The sequence below is a fragment of the Lygodium microphyllum genome, chromosome 3 (assembly GCF_053477565.2).
Source record: "Lygodium microphyllum isolate KBCC chromosome 3, Lygodium_microphyllum_v1.1.10, whole genome shotgun sequence".
NCBI classification, from domain to species: domain Eukaryota; kingdom Viridiplantae; phylum Streptophyta; class Polypodiopsida; order Schizaeales; family Lygodiaceae; genus Lygodium; species Lygodium microphyllum.
The window spans coordinates 146,152,038-146,167,177 of NC_141137.1; positions in this window are offsets into that span (position 1 = coordinate 146,152,038).

The following is a 15,140-nucleotide window of genomic DNA, read 5'->3' on the forward strand; positions in this document are numbered from 1 at the left end:
ATCCCTAACATATGAGTGAGAGAGAGGAATGCGTAAGTGTATCTGGTTTTGCTTATGTCTGCACAATAGAAGTACTAATATATCATGATGTAATTATAACATATATAAATAATTCAGAGAGAGGAGATGTGAATGTATACGGAGTGTGATATTGCTTGTGTAGTGTAATTCAACCACTAACATTGTGATAATATTATAAAAAATAATCACACAAGCTTAATGTAGTGATGTAAAGCAATGGAGAGATAACTACTAATGTGTTTTTAGAGAGAGAGAGAGAGAGAGAGAGAGAGAGAGAGAGAGAGAGAGAGAGAGAGAGAGAGTTGGAGGTAAAAGAGAGAGAGAGAGAGAGAGAGAGAGAGAGAGAGAGAGAGAGGGTGTTATTGAGGGGGAGGAGGAGAGGGAGATGCATGTTGTGGGTCTCCAAGATATGAGAGAGAGAGAGAGAGAGAGAGAGAGAGAGAGAGAGAGAGAGAGAGAGAGAGGAGAATGAATTGTGGTTGTGATGAGGAGGAGGAGAGTAAGATGTGGTGGTGTAGTGGCAATGCTAGTGGTGGTAATGTTATTTAAGGGGAGTGAGATGTCGTTGGTTGGCCCCCAACATATGAGGAGGAGAGAGGAGAATTGGTTGTGGCTCCAATGAGGAGGGGGAGAGTAAGATGTGGTGGTGGTGGTGGTGGTAACGGAGGTGGCGGCAATGGAGGAGCAACATTGGTGCTTGATATATGCCCAAAAGAAAAAGAGGACCAAGTGGACTATGTGGAATAAAACTTGAGGTTGCCAAAAAAAGCTCACTCAAAAGCTCACTCTAAAAGCTTGCTTCTTGCATGCACTCCAGAAACGGGGTATGGGTCTATAGCCAACGGGAGAGAAGGAATGCGTGTGGACACCCTCTACAGAGGGGAAGAGAAGGGAACCCCTTGGATTATTCTTCCTTCACTCTTTCACCCTCTGTGTCACCCTCTTTCTCTCTCTCTTCCTCCCTCTCTCTCACCTTCTCTATCCTCTCTTTCTCTCTCTCTCTCTCCCTCTCTCTTCTCTCTCTCTCTCTCTTCTCCTTCTTCTCCTCCTCTCTCTCTTCCTTTCTCTTCCTCTTCCTCTTCCTCTCTCTCTTTCTCTCCCTCTTCTTCTTCTTCTTCTTCTTCTTCTTCTTCTTCTTCTTACCTCAGGCCCACAACAAGGGGTGGTACTCATGCTTAAGGAGGGGGGAGGGTTCTATAAGGGGGAGGGAGGTTTATTATGGGGGGAAACAGATAGTGGGGGGGAAGTGAGGTAGCACATCTGTGCTCCTCCCCCCCATCAACTTGATCAATGCCATCCTCTCCTTCATCATCGCGATCATCATTGACTCCTCCTTGTTCCTTGATATCATCAGTGGCTTCCCCCTCCATGTCGACTTGATTATTGCGGCTCCCCTTGTCTTTGGCGTCATCATCGCCAGCTTCCCTTCCTCCCGCTTGGGTATCGACTTCGTCCTCCTTTCCCCCTGCCATCTGTTCAGTAGTGGCTAGGGGGGAGAATTAAAAAACTTGCATTATCCTTAATAAAGGCGGGGGTGTTTCCTACGCAGGTGGGGAGATATTAAAATTAGATACAAATTCTCATCTAATTTACTCAAAATAGGTGTATGTATTGGAAGCGCTATTAGATCTTTGATCTGGTTATTTCTTGCTTTGAATATACTTGGGAAGCCATTGAAGATTGCAAATAATGTATGATAGCAAGGTCTTGGTTTTTAAAAGCTCATGTAGTGATGCAAAAAACAAGGGGGCTACTTAAGCTTAGGACTTGTTTGAGTTGGGGGGGGTGCTTAAGCTTGGAAGCACAAGGGCAACTTGTGCATTAAGCTCATAGCATGCTTGTAAAAAAGAGGTAGGGGGCTTATTGAGCAAGGGCCAGAAGAAGATTGAAGACTAGTTATGATGAATAATATGCGAGCTTGATGCTCTAAAGTTCATCAATTGAGGCAAGAGGACGTCATTGACTACTTCGGTGCCATCCATGACATCCTCAAGGGCTCATTTGTTTGAAATGGCAACAACAAATGTTTCCACTATTGTGAATTAATTTGATTGTATTAATATTTTCGAAACTTAATCTTACACCTTTGGAGATAAGGGTCCATTCATACTAGCAAAGTTTAACTAGTTCAACCTCTAACTTGTGTTCACACTAGCTTTGTATTGAACATGTGTTTACTCTTTTTGCATTTGTTGCCAAGCTAGACAACCATTGTAATTTGTTGCACCACCTAATTTTCAATAAAATATATCTTTGGCATCAACAAAGTTGGGTGATAAGGTTTTTAGGTTGAATAGCTGAATTGTGAGCTACAAAGTCCTCATTTGATAATTTAGTGGTGCAATTGGTTTTATCTTTATTTTATCTTCTCTCTGTTCTTTATGTAGCTATCACCTAGAGTGCATGAAATGTTGAATAGTACTTCTTTAGCTCACTGTTAGAAATATTCTCTCTTAGAATGTCTTTTTACTTTATCTTCTCCTCTAAAATGGCAACTCCAATTTGTTCTACCAATGATAAGCTTAAAGATTCTAACTATCTCACCTAGAGTGTTATGACAAAAGCTTAGTTTATGCAGATTCCAAAAGCACCTATAGTATGTTATTTTAGGAGCTATCATGCATTTCCAGTTATCAATCCTATTCTAGCCAATTGGAACCAACAAAGCTATGATGAGGAAATTCTTACTTGGGAGATAGATGACTCTGCTCTTCTCAAATGCATCTCTAAAGAGGTCCTTCCAATGGTTACCCCCACCAAGGGGTGCATGTTATAGAACATGTAAAATGCCACCTAAGTCCAAAATAAATGATATTTTATTTCATAAAATTTACAAGATTATATTTACAAAAGGGTAGTTTAAATAATAATTTAATTTTTTTTCTTAAGTTTAATAAAGTAAAAGAGGGCATTTTATGGTCTTGTAGCATATAAAGAAAGGTTATTTCTTAATATCCTTTGAACAATGTTATATAGATGATTTCTTATATGTGCATCCATTGAGTGGTTACCTCCTTCAAATGGCTTTAGAATTGTGGGAGAAGCTATACATGTTGTATGAGGCTCTATCAACCATGCAACTAGTGATCAAAGTGAATGCCAAAGTATATGACCAAACTAAAAGAAAATGAACATAAAAGAAGAGAAAGAGACAAAAGACATAATAGAATGCAAAAATTTGCAGTGAATGAATGTTGAAATGAAGAAGGGAGATATATGCAAGGGCTGTTGAATGTATCTCCGCAAAGTGATCTCTCTCTCCACCTAAAATGACAAGTGAAAATGATCGAAGATTGGTCATCCAATAAATAGGCATGTGAAAAAATGATAAAACAATTAGGTTGACCACTTTAAATTGGCCGATTGCTACAAATGACCAATCGCAACAATAAATAATGCATAGAAAATGTTGCATTGTATTGCCTATGCCATGTGGCATTCACATAGCCTACATGACTAGCCTAACTGCTCGACAATGTTGAAAATCATAGAGAAGACTACAAAAAAATGGCTTGGCCTATACACAAGAAATGCATAGTTATGCTTGAGAGTTCTAACTATATACCAATAAATTACCAATGCCTATCTAAGGGATGAATAAATCTCTAACACCCTCATAGATTTGGATAGGACATAAGGCTCATAGATTTGTAATGTTGTTGAAGAATGGATTGAGGAAGAGCCTTCATCAACAAATCTGCCAAGTTGTCCTCCATCTTGCAATACACCACATCAATGGTCTCATCCAATATCTTCTCCCCAATGAAATGGTCCTATATCTCAATGTGCTTTGAGGAGTAAAAATGTTATTCCCATTTCTACAACACATCAATCCATAACAAACCACTTTTAGAGACCTTTCTCCACCCATATTTACATTGATCCACAATATCATGGCTATCAAATATGAGTTGTTACCGAATTCAATGTGTAGCCAACAATGCTAAACATTATTGCAAATGGTGACGTCTTAGATGTCATCTTGTTTAGGGTTGTTGTTTTACACTCACCAAAGAGTTGAATCCATCTTTCGATATCCCAAACAAGATATGAGGCTCTATAATCTACAACACATACATCCATCTTAAAGTATTGTATTAGGATAATAGGGGTTTTTAACTTTGAACACACGTTGTATACATGACACACACAAGGGTGAACTCCATAAAGGAAATGGGAAATAATGAGAGGATCAAGTTTCTTCCTATACTTTACTTATTGAGAGATGGAGAGGGTTGATGGGTTGATAGTAGGCCTATATATCACCTAAGAGGTAAGAAAGAGAAGACCGTTTCAATTCTTTTGTTTTATGTTTTGAGGTACTTAAGTAAATATGGCCTAGGTATGTTGAGCAACTATACATATTTCCATTTTAATTCTCATCTTGTCTAGGGCCCTATTGTATTTTATGTTGCACCTTGTGAATACCCATACTAGGCTTTGGTGTGTTGGAATATTTGGTGTGCTTATGTAAAAAGAGCTTGTTTTGCATATTTCTATGAATGTAACTAGTGTTGATTATTGTGTTGCTTTTATAAATGTGACTATGTTGTGAGAATTGGATCTTGGAAGATCCTATCCAAAGGTTCAATAAAGGAATTATGCAACTATTGCACTAAGAGGTTGGGATTCAAGAGAAGGATTGAGATCGGGAAAGGGCCCTATTGTATTTTATGTTGCACCTTGTGAATACCCATACTAGGCTTTGTTGTGTTGGAATATTTGGTGTGCTTATGTAAAAAGAGATTGTTTTGCATATTTCTATGCATGTAACTAGTGTTGATTATTGTGTTGCTTTTATAAATGTGACTATGTTGTGAGAATTTGATCTTGGAAGATCCTATCCAAAGGTTCAATAAAGGAATTATGCAACTATTGCACTAAGAGATTGGGATTCAAGAGAAGGATTGAGAAGGGGAAAATGGGAATTCTAAAAGATAGGGGGAAGAATTTATTAGCACCATAAGGAAAGTTGCTATGAGATGCAAGTTTGATGAGCTAATTGGAAGCTTTGGTGAAATACATAGTATGTAAGAATAGAAAAAGAGATTCATCTTTGGAAGAAGGGGCATTTTGACCTATAAAGGAGGACTTTTTTGAGTTTTAGTAGGTAGGTGAATATGAAAAGGGGAATTCCTTTGTGTTACTTCAGGTGGGCCTAACTTGAAGGATAGGATGTTTTGAAATAGGACCTAAACATCAAGGCTAAGAGAGACACATAGCTATTGCATGCCATTGGTCTATTGATTCTCAACCAAGAAGGTGGCTTGCACCCTCTAAATAGCAAGCTCAAGGTGAAACATGATATGATTTTGATGGAAACAGAGCAAGGTTTGTGGGTGTAAGAGGAAGCTGACTATGCCATTGATTCAAAACATGCTCTTTTACAAGTGAGGAATTGATCTAACTACTATTATGGGCATACTCTTCTATATAAGATAGTTATGCAACAAGAAATATGGATGAATGTTTGCAACATACTCCCCCTCAATGGTAGATAAATCCATACATGACTACAATTGAGAGATCCTAGGGATTGCACCACTTGTGAAAGTGAAGACAAGATCTGTAGTAGACCTTCTAGAGTCTATAGTCCCTGCAAAATTAGCATCAACATATGCAATAATAGATACATCCTTCCTTTTGAAGCATATGCACATAAACCTAGTGCCATTTAAGTATCTCATGATGTTCCCCATATGCATATGTTGCATAGGAAAAATTCTCATGGGTGATAGCTCTTTGGTCCCTATCAAAGGCAAAGCTTATATATGTAGTTGATTATGAATAGGCAAGGTGGTGCCCACACATCATCAGTTCTCTATCTACTAAGTTTGGGATATCATCTTATTTTGGGGAGCAAGATTTGTGGTCTTAGTCTCATGGTCAAGTTGGATAAGGACTCTTTCCAAGTTCCAGATGAAGGTTCTCCACATGTTCTTTGTGCAGGTCGTCATGAGGAGAATGGAGTCTACATGATGTGGACCTTGTTAGCCCTTTACTTTCCTTCTTATTTCTTCACAAACTCAAATTGAGTTATGGCATGCTCAGTTTGGCCACCTCAACTACAAGTACCTTGGAAAGGTAGCTCATGGTTAGCTTGTGCATGGATTGCTTGAGATTGGGATGAGCCACTCATGCCATGTGTATCTTGCATTCATGGCAAGAAACATAGAGATGCAATTCCTAGCCCACAAGGCTTCACATAGGGCTAAGTAGCCCTTGGAGCTTGTTTTGATGGACTTATATGGACCAACACAAATGGCATCCCTCAAGGGAAATTTATACTTTATGAGATGATTTTACTAGGAATGACTTGGGTGTATTTCTTGGAATTGACGTTAGAACTATTCTCACACTTTAAGGATTGGTTGATCTTCAAGGAGACTAGATTTGGAAAGAAACTCAATCCTCACATTCACCAAGAGTTTGCCAACATGAACACACCTAAGGACAATGGCATATTGGAGAAAAATAATCATGGTGTGATCAAGATGGCATGGAATATGATGACACCTCAATGTCCATGGGCCAAAAAAGTAGCTACTTCTATCCACATCATTAGTTGATCCCCTAGATTGGCCATGGTTGGTATGACACCTTTTGAGGCATACATTGGTGAATAGCTAGATGTATCTTACTTTAGGATGTTTGGGTGGTGATGGTTATGTTCAAATACCAAAGAAATGGAGGGATAACTTTGAGCTAGCTTCCCAAAAATAGGCATTTGTGGGTTATAGCTTGTAGTCCAAGGATATAAGATTTATGATCTTGTCTTATAGGAGATAGAGTCTAGTTGAAATGTTTGGTTCATAGATTTTCTAGCTGCTGCTATAGAGGAGGTGATGACTATCTTGTTCTTGGACATTCAAGTGATAGTCGGGAACCTGAGCTAGTGCCTTTAGAGCCTATGCCTCTTAATATTCCACCATTAGTGGAAGATGAGTTTGCTTGACCATTGGCTTCACGCATTGAGTTAGCATTGGTGGATGCTTTTGAGAATTTGGTAGAGGCAAAGTGGCAAGGGGAGTATAGACATCCTGGACATTGGGCACATGATATATTCCTTGATGTGGAGATTGATGGATTTTTTAACGATAGGTAGCCATAGGATGGTTTGTGACGATCTTGAAGGAACCAGACACACTCTACCGAGGTTGGTTGTACTAAGTATTTTTTGATGTCCTATGCTATACAAGATAGGGATTCCACATTCGTAAAGGAGGCTTTGCAATCACAGCATTGAAAGAAGACTATGGTGCAAGAGTTGGATGTCATTGAGTGTATGGGCACTTGGGGTCTTGTGCCTTGGCCCATTCATTGGAAGGTGATTGAAGTGGGTCTTTAAGATCGCTCTCATACTCTGTATTTTTTTAAATGCTCCTCTTGCATTGGCATATGTCTCTTCTTGTCTTTCTCTCATGTTATCTCTTCACAAACTACCTTGTATTTATAGGTGAAGGAGGGAATCACCTACCTGTGTCATGGGAATTTTGAGATATCTTATGATGGCAAGGGGAGAGTAGATTTTTTAGGGGGAGGGACTAATGTGTCATTTGATTAGAATTTCCTTATTTTCAAGTTAATCAATAATTTCCATGTGTTGAAAAATATCATGATATTTTTAGGAGGGATGTGGGGTTTTTTAAAAAACCACTAAAAGGGGGAGGAATATTTGAGAAAGAGAGAGGGGGGTTGGTTTTTTTATTAAATTCATATTGTATATAGATATATGTATATATCTATGTATATTTATACACATCTTAACAAGGGGCTAGAGGAATGTAGGACTCCTAGAGTAAAATGGGAGGGGAATATTAACATATATTTAAAAATGGAGAGAGAGAGAGAGAGAGAGAGAGATGATTTATAATAATTTTAAAAAAGGTTTGAGTATGGGGGGTACCTTAATTCTTTGAAAAAATTCAAATATAATTGGGGGGATGGGGGGTTTGTCCCCACAACCTATCAAGATGTGAGAGAGAGAGAGAGAGAGAGAGAGAGAGAGAGAGAGAGAGAGAGAGAATAATATGTTAAAAATTTTCAAATTTTTGGGAGGAAGGAGGTACTACGTCAACCAAGATGGGGGGAGAGAGATACCTTTATATATATATATATATGGGGGGAGGGGGTGGGATGGGATGTCAAGATGGCAAAAAGGTTGGGAGACAAGTTAATTAATTTAATAATTTAAAAAAATAATTTTTTTGAGGGTGTCATATCACAATAGCAACCTAAATCAAGCCCCCTGCCCCCTCTGCCCTATTTACTTAATTTCCTTTCTTTCTCCTCCTCCACTAAGGTTTAAAGCCTTAAGGGATTATTTCCCTCACACCCTCATTCACACATGATGCAGTGGAGATGCACCATGTCATGTAATCAAGATGAGATACAAAACATATGTGAGGTCTAGAAAATTTTTATAGTCTCAAACATTAGTACATAGCTTTGGGGGAGGGAACAAGAAGATAATTGTTTGGAAAAATGCGTAAGGGTGGGGAAAATAATTGTTTATTTTTGAAAGATGGAGTCATTACATCCTCTTTTCCTTAGAGGAATTGAGATGTCCTCATCTTGAAAGAAACTCAAGGTGGTCTCTCCTAAGGATGGACTCCTTGATCCATGTGGTATTCTCTTTTGGAGGGTAGTCCTTCCATTGAATAAGGCAATCATGGAGAGTACAATTTCTAAGATGCTTTTCTGCAATCTCTAGGATTCTATCAAGTTGAACTTCCAAAATTCTTTGAGTTGGCATTACAACCTATCCATCATCTAGGACATGATCATGGTTGGAAATATAGTGTTTGAGAAGGCTTACATGAAATACATTATGAACTTTGAGATGAGATAAAAGTTTTAGTCTATAGGCATTTCTACCAAGACTTTCGACAATCTTCTAGGGTGCACAATATATTGGACTAAGTTTTTTAAATTTTCCAAGAGATAAAGTCCCAAACGGCCTATCTAGTTTTTGTTAAAGAAGAAGAAGACCATGGAGCAAAACAAGAAGAAGAAGAAGAAGAACACTAGGAGAAGGACAAACCTCATCAATCCTTCTATTTTGATAGACTTTTTTAGCCTTGTATTGCCTAGCCCTAATGCTTCTGACATAAGCTTGTAAACTCCTCATGTAACCTTATACTGTAGCCTCTATACACTTTGTGAGGCCAGTGTTACAGCCTCTGGATGTCCACCATGTCTTTGATACCCACACTTAGCCTTTTTTGCCGACAACCTCTAGTGTTTACCAAGTTTGTGGTGTGCCCACACTTTGCAGGTGGTTGCTCACTAAAGCCTCTACACACTTTATACTTCTCTGGTTATGATTGAGGAGGGGTGTTGAGATATTGGCAATCACACTCAGCTTAGCCTCTTTGAATGGAGCAATGTGGGCTCATGATGCAGAATCCCATATGCATAGTGGTGGAAAGTGCAGCCTAGTCTATTCCTATAAAGCATTATACTTGCTCTCTTTTTGAATGCAATGTCATAGTACTTTTCTACTTCCAACAAAGTGTCTATGTCATTGTTAACACACAAGACTATGTTTATGAGTCCAAGCTTCCATCTTGAAACCTAATTCACTTGTGTGACATTTGGTCTTGATGTCTGTTACCTCATGATCTCACTTTTCCTCTTTCAACCTCCATAGCCATGCTCTAGATCCTATTAAGCTGGTTGCTTCAGCTGTGGTTGATTTCCTAAAGGGATAATTAAGGAAGGATGGTGCTAGCTACCCCTCGCAAACCGCCAAACCCTAACCAAGGGGGTTGTGAATCCGCGCCGGGAATGTGGACCGAACTCGCTGCGTGAGGTCTCTCCGTGGAAATTACTTGGCGTAGGAGGACGCTTGGGTGCCAGTGGGGGCTTTGGCCGTAAATCGCAATGCCTCCGGGCCCTACACATGTTCTACGTGACTCGAGATGGGATCTCGAGGCCTTGATACTAGTTACAAGGTGGAATCTTGGAAGGATAAACCTTCGGGCTTTATTGCCAGAAGACGGAATGATTTTTCTGCGGAGGCAGAAAGGAGCACTTAATTCTCCTGTATGGGCAGGAGACACACATTAATCTGAAGATAAGTTAAGGAAGTGTTTGATCTTGTCTTCGTGTCTATGGCCTAAATTACGTAAAGGAACCTGTGATTAACGGGTTAATTAAGGAAGTTGCCTTCATATGTCAAACATAATGTGGTAGGTAATTAGATAACTAAAACAACCCCCAAGGGAAGCGTGGTGGATGGACCGATGGGTCTATCCTACGAAAGGGTGGTCTCGGTTAGCCGAGAGCTTTCCTCAAAGGAAATGTTAACGAGAAATGTTAGGAAAAGTGACTTCAGGTCGATCCTAATGGGAATGGCTCGTTGTGGGCCAGACTCGAGAGACCCTAGTTAGCAAACCCCATGTCCTTCCTTGGGAGTGCCGAGCGGCGTCTTCTAGATATATCTCTTGATGGACTGCTAAGATGTGTCCCGCGATTGGAGAGCGGGCACGTTACACATAGAGAGCTATATTTGGAACCTGGAAGTTCAAATCTTCCAATGCATAAACCAAATTGTAAGGATTTGATTCTTAAAGTCTTTCTTTTCTTGAACTTGGTTTAATTTTTTCCATTATAACATTTGTTCATTTGTCTTGTAGATGTCTATCCCTCTAAGCTTGAGGAATGGCAACCAATTGAGTTTATTATTGATGTGATTGATGTGATGCATGGCTTGATTGGAGAAGAGATGTACAAAGGTAGAAAGAAGACAGAGCTTGTAGAGAATGGAATATTCTTCTATGACCATTCTTATATTGTCCCCATTCAACATAGCCAATGGGGATCAATATCCCCCCTTCCTTTGCCAGATTTTTCAAGCTTTAAGTGGCCTTTGCTAAGTCCAGCTACTAGTGAGAGCTATAGATGTAAAATATTTTCTGAAACACAGAGAGCATTAAAACCTAGTATTTCAAGTAGGCTAAGCAAAGTTACTTTTTTCATGCCTATTAATATATTTGTTGACTTCTTTTCTAATGCTGAGATAAGAAAATCAAAGGTTATGCTTTTAGTGAAGGGACTAACATATGATCATGTTATACAATTTGCTGATGAGGGAAGGGACACTAGGACAAAAGGAAAAATTATATGTAAGATAGATCAAGACTCTATAGCTTGTAAATATATGATTGCTACTCAAAATTTCATCCTTAGATTTTATTATTGTAGATGGCATTATGTTGGCAGTAGTTTGGTCGCTTTAGATCCAAATCTTGATAATTTTAGCAAAGATCCTATAGTGGATCTTGATGTTTGGTACAATGAGGACATTATTGCAATCCTAAAGTTTAGATCATCGTGTACACTACATCAAGTGAGGATGAATTTATTGAATGAAGATATTGAACTACCATACTCATTTGTGTTTCAACTTAATAACAAACGAGTAAGTTTTTATTTCATATTATATCCACTTAGATGTATATCTGATTTCACTTCTTGATTAATAAACATTTGTAACATATTTTTTTTAATAGATATCAACGAGGAGAGAGAAGAATATACAATGCAAGAATATTGAAGAAAAGATCTATTACTATCAATATAAAATACATGTACAAATTTTTGTCAACCATCTCCATGACTTATACATAAGGGCTTACAATCTGAGGCAAAGCTACTTTTTTTGAGAACTTTTCTTAGGAGAAGGGAAATCCTTTCTAGGAGTCCTTTTGTCTATCTTTGATGCTTTGGTTTCCTTGGGTGTTGAAGGCATAGCTTCACTTGTTGTACTTACATGCACCTCCTCTCCTTCAATGTCCAAGCCCCCACTATTGTCCATTCTTGTCGATTGTATACAATTGGCCATTTTATACTTCATGAACTTTGCTCTTATATACTGAATGTGCTCACTTGTATAGCAATCCCTTGTAAACTATCATATATTTGTAAGAAAATAATTTTAGTTCATTGTTTTTTTTACAATGGACTGTTTTGTAGTAAAACTCTATCTTAAAGTTTAGTATGTTTCACATTACCTTTATAAGTTTATCATCATTGAGATAAATAAACAGAACCAATCTTCTTACATTTACAATTACTCTCTAGCCACAAGAGTAACTATCATCCTGATGAAGACATTGCAATCAACAATATAAAGTAAAACTAAGAAACTTGTTCATGGTAGTTTTTAGAATAAATTTTCTTTGTATGTTCCAACCATATTAATCAAGACCTTACCGCAATTTGTCTATATTGCATTGTTGCAAGTAAGTTAGAAGGCATGGGAGCATTTTCTTTAGTTCTTCAATCAATCTTTTTACAACTCTATACCAAAAAGGCAATAAAATTTATAGTTATTACAAAAGAAAGATCAAAATATTTAGAGTACCTGCAACAAAAAGATCAAATTATCAAGGAGACCCTAGATTATATAACTTACAACTTGGCATTTCAATGTCTTCCTTTTATAGAATTGATGAGGAAACATTGCCCCTCCACACTGTCTATTCTAATTAGGCTCAAATGAGAACTAAAAATAAAAATATTTCAATGATCTAGTAAAACAAGATATCATAAAATCTAACAAAATATCAAATTACTTTTCATTGTATGGAATTAGAAAAAGCTCCAAAGATTCAAAGTCAATTGAATTGAACCAATGGTCAAAAGCACTTGCATTAAGCTCACTCCTCATATAGTATGAGATAGATGGATCAAGAACCTCAATCTTTTGTTGTATATCGAAGGGGAGCTCATGCATTACATATCTAGCAAAGGAATGGCGATAGTAAGCATCAACATGAAAGTCTATTACTGCTAGAAAAATATGGTGAGTAAAAACAAATTTTGGTAAACTATACCTCATCCCAGCAAGAAGAATCGAGTCATTTACTTCTCTCACTTTATTCTTGAGAATTTGAACACAATCAGAATCTAAAAATACCATATTAGATCTTTTGTTAATATCACCTGGTAAAAAGCAAGAAACTTTGAAGCCCTTAGGGTCAACCCTTTCAAGAAGGGTAGATAACTCCTCTTCAAAAGATGGGAGCTGTTCTACTTCCTTTTCTTCTTCCTTCTTTCTTTTATACTTCCTCCATTTATCTCCCTGCTCTATTATGGCCTTTTCCTCTTTCTCATATTTTCTTATGTCCTTTACATGCATAACATCTTCAACCTTGAGACTAGGATCATTTTTCTTTTTTCTATATGGAGGCACATTTAAAATATTGAAAACCTTCACATCAAAAAGAGGTACTGGCTCAAGGACCTTTGAAAATATGTATCTCAATCTCTTGAGAATTATCGTGTCTTTATCCAAAAGCGTAGGCCTATGTGCATGGGCAGTACATATGTAAGAATCTTAGAAAAACTCAATCAAAAAATCCTCTGTAGCCTCTTGAATATAGTTGAGACGTGCCCTAGTCCATCTAAAACTATGTAGACTATGCTTGTCAGAGATTTCTTTGACAAGCCTTTGAAAAGACAACTTTGGAATTGCATTATTCAGAGCCTTCATTGCACTTCTAATCTCCATAAGGCATCTCACATGATGTGAAAACCTTCTTCTTGGCTTTGATTTCCTTGTAAGTTTGGAAGGCTTGGAGGACTGATGGATCTTTGAAGCCAGACCTCTAGGATCAACTTTCTGTTTCCTTGTAGTGACCTTAGTTCTAGCCATCTGAAACATCCAAAAAAATAAATAATATAAAAAATTTAGAAAAGATCTCTAAGTAGCCATCTACAATCACTAAGTAGCAAGCAAACACTAATCACATAGTCTAAATCCAATTTCAATAAAACAATACACAAGACATATGAAACGTGAAGAGACGTTTTAGACCAGGAAACTTAACACCATATCATGTTTCATACGACACCAGGGAAACAATGTAGGCTCAAGTCGTACGAAACGCGAGGAGGCCTCTCTCAAAGAAGTGAACATAACACCATATCACGTTTCATACAACACAAGGGAAAAAATGCAAGCTCAAGTCGTATGAAATGCGAGGAGGCCTCACTCGGAGAAGTGAACATAACACCAATCATGTTTCATACGTGCATATTCTTGCTATATCATTCAAAGAATAATATGTGGTATCCAATTACTTAGTAGCTTCACCAAGAACCTTCTAGCAACATTTTCCATCTCACTATCAGGTAGCAAAATTTATATTTCAAGGAATTTATATTTGAAATTTTATAGTTCGACTAAGCTTTTAGACTACTTTATGGGCAACATTATTTACCCTAAACATTTCAAATTTGTAATATATGTTGTTCCAACAAACACATGCATTTGGAAGATATTGACAAGTCATAAAGGATATTGAAAGTTCTATAACCTGCATGTGCGTGTGCATGATGTATAAAACACGAGGATGGCTTAAATGGACAAGAAAAAGCTTACACCCATGTCACAATAGAAATAGTGCAGGCCTTAGTCGTATGAAATGCGAGGAGGCCTCACATGGACAAGAGAAACCTAGCACCCATCATGTTTCATACGTTCAGCATTTCTCAGGATGATTTGGTAGAAATTGTCAAGGGATTCAGAGCTTCCTCATACTTGAGCAAAAAATTTATGTTCTCAAGGGTTCGGTGCATATGCTTAGTGATGAAGCCTTCTTTAGTAGCCTTGTGCTGAAGAATAATTTTGCATTGTGATCAAATTAGCATTGTGTTTGACTGGTTGAGCATAGTGAGAGATTTGTCGTCGAAAAAACTCTTTTGTAGTTCAGAAATTGAGTTTATAAGGATGTTGGTTTACACATATGCCTACTGTAATGCGTAGTTAATTTCACATGTGCGACTATAGACTGTTTTTGCCTGTGAAGCTGTGCCACATATCACTTAATTTTTTGACATGATAACACTTTTATGGCTTTGATTTTTTAGTTTTTTTCATTTTCTTTTTCATTTTAGGCGCACCCCCTCTGAATTAGTGCAGCTTACTTTTTTATCAAACGTGTATGACCGTTGGCATATATATATGAGCACTCAGGTTCAGGTTTTGGCTACTATTTCTTTCACATATCTTGTCTCGTCTTTGACCAGCTATTTATCTTGTAAGCATCACAAGCCAAACCAAGCATATTCTTACAAGAAACTATTTATTTTCAGAAGCAAGGCTTGCA